Raw genomic sequence first — 7,600 nt, forward strand, 5'->3', positions numbered from 1 at the left:
AAGACAGAATATTCGCCAAGGAAAAAAAGCACACAATGCCATTTGCAGCACCGTAGATGAGTCTAGAGGTAATCACGTGACTTGGAGTAAATCAGAAAGTGAAAGACACATATCATATCATATCACTTATAGGTGTTACCTATAAATTTATACCAGGGCAGATATTTCCACGGAGAAGGGCAATCACAGATTCATTAAACAAACTTATGGTTCACCAAAGGAAAGGTGTGAGGATTGAATTCATTACGATATTGGGGTTAACAGACATATACAAACACAGTAGACGTATATAATCACCAAAGACCTACGGAGTACCAAGAGAAGACTACTCAACATTCTGTCATAACGAACATGGGAAAAGGATCCCAGGAAGAACAGACATATGTATATGTGTAAAAGAACCACCTCTTGCACACCTACAACAAGCTAAACGTTGTACTCAAACTTGCTGTAATAAAAAATAAAAAATTAAATTAAAAACACAAACAAGAATTAGTGAGAAAAACTTGAGGGGCTTTCTCCTGGTACATTCCGTTCTACATTCCAATCTAGAACACGACTTCCATTGAGGCTCTGCTGCCCTAGTAACCAGATTTGGTAAGGGAGAACTGCTGCCACCTTGTGGCCGTTTCACACAACAGCAGCTTTAATCCCAGCGCTAATGGTCAGTGGATATTCCAAATCATTACAGGCCTGTAAATGACACCTGCCCTGAAAACAAATCCTGGGGTCATATACCGACCAAAAAATTCAAAAGACGTCCATATTTCAAAACGACAGTTTCAAGAGGCATATTTCACGCACATTAGTGTTCTGCTTCTTTTGATTTCTTTCTTTCTTTGTTAAAAAAACGGGAATGGAAAAAGGCAACCCTCAGAATGGGCGAAAACGTTCACAAACGAATCAATGGACAAAGGTTTAATCTCCAATATATATAAACAGCTCATGCAGCTTAATATTAATAAAACAAACAACCCAATACAAAAATGGGCAGAAGATCTAAATAGACGTTTCTTCAAAGAAGACACAGAGATGGCCAAGACGCACATGAAAAGCTGCTCAACATCACTAATTATTAGAGAAATGCAAATCAAAACTACAATGAGGTAAGACCTCACACCTGTTAGATCGGCATCATCAGATAATCTACAAACAACAAATTCTGAGGAGGGTGTGGACAAAAGGAACCCTCTTCCGCTATTGGTGGGAATGTAAATTGATACAGTCACTATGGAGAACAGTATGGAGGTTCCTTTAAAAAACTAAAAACAGAATTACAATAGGATCCAGCAATCCCACTTCTGGGCATATACCCAGAGAAAACCATAAATCACAAAGACACATTCACCACAATGTTCATTGCAGCACTATTTACAATAGCCAGGTAATTGAAGCAACCTAAATGCCCACAGACAGACGAATGGATAAAGATGTGGTACATATATAAAATGGAATATTACTCAGCCATAAAAAGGAATGAAACTGAGTTATTTGTAGAGAAGTTGATGTATCTAGAGACTGTCATACAGAGTGAAGTCAGTCAGAAAGAGAAAAACAAATATTGTATATTAATGCCTATATGTGGAACCTAGAAAAATGCTACAGATGAACTGGTTTGCAGGGCAGAAATAGAGACACAGAGGTAGAGAACAAACGTATGGACACAAAGTGGGGGAAGCCATGGGGTGGTGGTGGTGGGATGAGTTGGGAGATTGGGATTGACCTGTATACATGTCTATGCATAAAATAGATAACTAATAATAACCTAGTGTATAAAAAATAAATAAAATTAAATTTCAAAATTTTTAAAAATAAAATGTAAAAATAAAACAGAAAAAAGTTCTTCCATTCACACTGATGTATTTATAAGAATGAATTATTTCCATGCTTATATCTATAAATACATAAAAGAGGAATAAAATCTAACTTGAACGAAAAAAGAAAAAAAAAAACTGAACCTAACAGTTATACAGAGGAAAACACTACCAAGGCACTTGCTCCAGTGGTAAACAATTCTGAAATTGGTCAGAGGTGGGGAATCATCTCCCATAGAGCCAGCAGCCCCGCCCGCCCACGCAAGGAGCATCCTTATTGCAAAGCTGGGGGACCGTGCCGAGGCCTCTGTGAGTAAACGTGAGCTGAGCCCCAGGCCAGCTGCTGCTGAACTGTTCCCACCCTTCGCAGGTGTAACACCTGAATATGTACAAGGGCTTGAAAGCCTAGAGGAAGGGCCGTGGAGCCACACCAGCGACAGCACGCAGGCCACCTTGGTGCCTGCAGGTCACCCAGGATGGTCCTGGCCACGGGCACTCTTCTGGAAGCTTTCCATTGCCCTGCCTGAGATACCCCTCCTGTCCCGGCCACCACTCCTTTTTTTCCTTCCTCACCACAGCCCGGAGAGATATTCCAGTGGAAGTTATGGGTGACACATCCTCTTCTTTACAGGTGGCAGGCTGGCAACTACTGCAGAAAGTCCAGCAGAGCCCCACTCACACCAGGCCACCCACAAAGCCGTGGACCCTCACACCCTCTCACCAGCACAGCCCCGAGACTGCTGACGGGGCAGAGAATATGGAGTCAGGCACAGCTGCAGGGGCTATTGCTGCCTGGAGTGCTGTTTATATTGACCTCAACCCAGGCACACCTGGGGAGGGCTTGCCGGCAGGGTCAGGCTGCCCAGGTCAGCTAACCCTCAGCCCTCAGGGAATCACATTGCAGAAAATGGACCTGGCTAAGACAGAATATTCGCCAAGGAAAAGAAGCACACAATGCCATTTGCTGCACCGTAGATGAGTCTAGAGATAATCACGTGACTTGGAGTAAGTCAGAAAGTGAAAGACACATATCATATCATATCACTTATAGGTGTTACCTATAAATTGATACCAGGGCAGATATTTCCACGGAGAAGGGCAATCACAGATTCATTAAACAAACTTATGGTTCACCAAAGGAAAGGTGTGAGGATTGAATTCATTACGATATTGGGGTTAACAGACATATACAAACACAGTAGACGTATATAATCACCAAAGACCTCCGGAGTACCATGAGAAGACTACTCAACATTCTGTCATAACGTACATGGGAAAAGGATCCCAGGAAGAACAGACATATGTATATGTGTAAAAGAACCACCACTTGCACACCTACAACAAGCTAAATGTTGTACTCAAACTTGCTGTAATAAAAAATAAAAAATTAAATTAAAAACACGAACAAGAAGTAGTGAGACAAACATGAGGGGCTTTCTCCTGGCACATTCCGTTCTACATTCCATTCTAGAACGCGACTTCCATTGAGGCTCTGCTGCCCTAGTAACCAGATTTGGTAAGGGAGAACTGCTGCCACCTTGTGGCCGTTTCACACAACAGCAGCTTTAATCCCAGCGCTAATGGTCAATGGATATTCCAAATCATTACAGGCCTGTAAATGACACCTGCCCTGAAAACAAATCCTGGGGTCATATATCGACCAAAAAATTCAAAAGACGTCCATATTTCAAAACGACAGTTTCAAGAGGCATATTTCACGCACATTAGTGTTCTGATTCTTTTGCTTTCTTTCTTTCTTTGTTAAAAAAACGGGAATGGAAAAAGGTAACCCTCAGAAGGGGTGAAAACGTTCACAAACGAATCAATGGACCAAGGTTTAATCTCCAATATATATATACAGCTCATGCAGCTTAATAGTAATACAACAAACAACCCAATACAAAAATGGGCAGAAGATCTAAATAGACGTTTCTTCAAAGAAGACACAGAGATGGCCAAGACGCACATGAAAAGCTGCTCAACATCACTAATTATTAGAGAAATGCAAATCAAAACTACAATGAGGTAAGACCTCACACCTGTTAGAATCGGCATCATCAGATAATCTACAAACAACAAATTCTGGGGAGGGTGTGGACAAAAGGAACCCTCTTCCGCTATTGGTGGGAATGTAAATTGATACAGTCACTATGGACAACAGTATGGGGGTTCCTTTAAAAAACTAAAAAGAGAATTACCATAGGATCCAGCAATCCCACTTCTGGGCATATACCCAGAGAAAACCATAAATCACAAAGACACTTTCACCACAATGTTCATTGCAGCACTATTTACAATAGCCAGGTAATGGAAGCAACCTAAAGGCACACAGACAGACGAATGGATAAAGATGTGGTACATATATAAAATGGAATATTACTCAGCCATAAAAAGGAATGAAACTGAGTCATTTGTAGAGAAGTTGATGGATCTAGAGACTGTCATACAGAGTGAAGTCAGTCAGAAAGAGAAAAACAAATATTGTATATTAATGCCTATATGTGGAACCTAGAAAAATGCTACAGATGAACTGGTTTGCAGGGCAGAAATAGAGACACAGAGGTAGAGAACAAACGTATGGACACAAAGTGGGGGAAGCCATGGGGTGGTGGTGGTGGGATGAGTTGGGAGATTGGGATTGACCTGTATACATGTCTATGCATAAAATAGATAACTAATAATAACCTAGTGTATAAAAAAATAAATAAAATTAAATTTCAAAATTTTTAAAAATAAAATGTAAAAATAAAACAGAAAAAAGTTCTTCCATTCACACTGATGTATTTATAAGAATGAATTATTTCCATGCTTATATCTATAAATACATAAAAGAGGAATAAAATCTAACTTGAACCAAAAAAGAAAAAAAAAAAACTGAACCTAACAGTTATACAGAGGAAAACACTACCAAGGCACTTGCTCCAGTGGTAAACAATTCTGAAATTGGTCAGAGGTGGGGAATCATCTCCCATAGAGCCAGCAGCCCCACCCGCCCACGCAAGGAGCATCCTTATTGCAAAGCTGGGGGACCGTGCCGAGGCCTCTGTGAGTAAACGTGAGCTGAGCCCCAGGCCAGCTGCTACTGAACTGTTCCCACCCTTCGCAGGTGTAACACCTGAATATGTACAAGGGCTTGAAAGCCTAGAGGAAGGGCCGTGGAGCCACACCAGCGACAGCACGCAGGCCACCTTGGTGCCTGCAGGTCACCCAGGATGGTCCTGGCCACGGGCACTCTTCTGGAAGCTTTCCATTGCCCTGCCTGAGATACCCCTCCTGTCCCGGCCACCACTCCTTTTTTTCCTTCCTCACCACAGCCCGGAGAGATATTCCAGTGGAAGTTATGGGTGACACATCCTCTTCTTTACAGGTGGCAGGCTGGCAACTCCTGCAGAAAGTCCAGCAGAGCCCCACTCACACCAGGCCACCCACAAAGCCGAGGACCCTCACACCCTCCCACCAGCACAGCCCCGAGACTGCTGACGGGGCAGAGAATATGGATTCAGGCACAGCTGCAGGGGCTATTGCTGCCTGGAGTGCTGTTTATATTGACCTCAACCCAGGCACACCTGGGGAGGGCTTGCCGGCAGGGTCAGGCTGCCCAGGTCAGCTAATCCTCAGCCCTGAGGGAATCACATTGCAGAAAATGGACCTCGCTAAGACAGAATATTCGCCAAGGAAAAAAAGCACACAATGCCATTTGCAGCACCGTAGATGAGTCTAGAGGTAATCACGTGACTTGGAGTAAGTCAGAAAGTGAAAGACACATATCATATCATATCACTTATAGGTGTTACCTATAAATTGATACCAGGGCAGATATTTCCACGGAGAAGGGCAATCACAGATTCATTAAACAAACTTATGGTTCACCAAAGGAAAGGTGTGAGGATTGAATTCATTATGATTTTGGGGTTAACAGACATATACAAACACAGTAGACGTATATAATCACCAAAGACCTACGGAGTACCAAGAGAAGACTACTCAACATTCTGTCATAACGAACATGGGAAAAGGATCCCAGGAAGAACAGACATATGTATATGTGTAAAAGAACCACCTCTTGCACACCTACAACAAGCTAAACGTTGTACTCAAACTTGCTGTAATAAAAAATAAAAAATTAAATTAAAAACACGAACAAGAATTAGTGAGACAAACTTGAGGGGCTTTCTCCTGGTACATTCCGTTCTACATTCCAATCTAGAACGCGACTTCCATTGAGGCTCTGCTGCCCTAGTAACCTGATTTGGTAAGGGAGAACTGCTGCCACCTTGTGGCCGTTTCACACAACAGCAGCTTTAATCCCAGCGCTAATGGTCAGTGGATATTCCAAATCATTACAGGCCTGTAAATGACACCTGCCCTGAAAACAAATCCTGGGGTCATATATCGACCAAAAAATTCAAAAGACGTCCATATTTCAAAACGACAGTTTCAAGAGGCATATTTCACGCACATTAGTGTTCTGCTTCTTTTGATTTCTTTCTTTCTTTGTTAAAAAAACGGGAATGGAAAAAGGCAACCCTCAGAATGGGCGAAAATTTTCACAAACGAATCAATGGACAAAGGTTTAATCTCCAATATATATAAACAGCTCATGCAGCTTAATATTACTAAAACAAACAACCCAATACAAAAATGGGCAGAAGATCTAAATAGACGTTTCTTCAAAGAAGACACAGAGATGGCCAAGACGCACATGAAAAGCTGCTCAACATCACTAATTATTAGAGAAATGCAAATCAAAACTACAATGAGGTAAGACCTCACACCTGTTAGAATCGGCATCATCAGATAATCTACAAACAACAAATTCTGGGGAGGGTGTGGACAAAAGGAACCCTCTTCCGCTATTGGTGGGAATGTAAATTGATACAGTCACTATGGAGAACAGTATGGAGGTTCCTTTAAAAAACTAAAAACAGAATTACAATAAGATCCAGCAATCCCACTTCTGGGCATATACCCAGAGAAAACCATAAATCACAAAGACACATTCACCACAATGTTCATTGCAGCACTATTTACAATAGCCAGGTAATGGAAGCAACCTAAATGCCCACAGACAGACGAATGGATAAAGATGTGGTACATATATAAAATGGAATATTACTCAGCCATAAAAAGGAATGAAACTGGGTCATTTGTAGAGAAGTTGATGGATCTAGAGACTGTCATACAGAGTGAAGTCAGACAGAAAGAGAAAAACATATTGTATATTAATGCCTATATATGGAACCTAGAAAAATGCTACAGATGAACTGGTTTGCAGGGCAGAAATAGAGACACAGAGGTAGAGAACAAACGTATGGACACAAAGTGGGGGAAGCCATGGGGTGGTGGTGGTGGGATGAGTTGGGAGATTGGTATTGACCTGCATACATGTCTATGCATAAAATAGATAACTAATAATAACCTACTGTATAAAAAAATAAATAAAATTAAATTTCAAAAATTTTATAAATAAAATGTAAAAATAAAACAGAAAAAAGTTCTTCCATTCACACTGATGTATTTATAAGAATGAATTATTTCCATGCTTATATCTATAAATACATAAAAGAGGAATAAAATCTAACTTGAACCAAAAAAGAAAAAAAAAAAACTGAACCTAACAATTATACAGAGGAAAACACTACCAAGGCACTTGCTCCAGTGGTAAACAATTCTGAAATTGGTCAGAGGTGGGGAATCATCTCCCATAGAGCCAGCAGCCCCGCCCGCCCACGCAAGGAGCATCCTTATTGCAAAGCTGGGGGACTGTGCCGAGGCCTCTGTGAGTA

This window comes from Mesoplodon bidens, assembly GCF_964165515.1.
Source record: "Mesoplodon bidens genome assembly, contig: HAP1_SCAFFOLD_58, whole genome shotgun sequence".
In the NCBI taxonomy this organism is placed as follows: Eukaryota; Metazoa; Chordata; class Mammalia; order Artiodactyla; family Ziphiidae; genus Mesoplodon; species Mesoplodon bidens.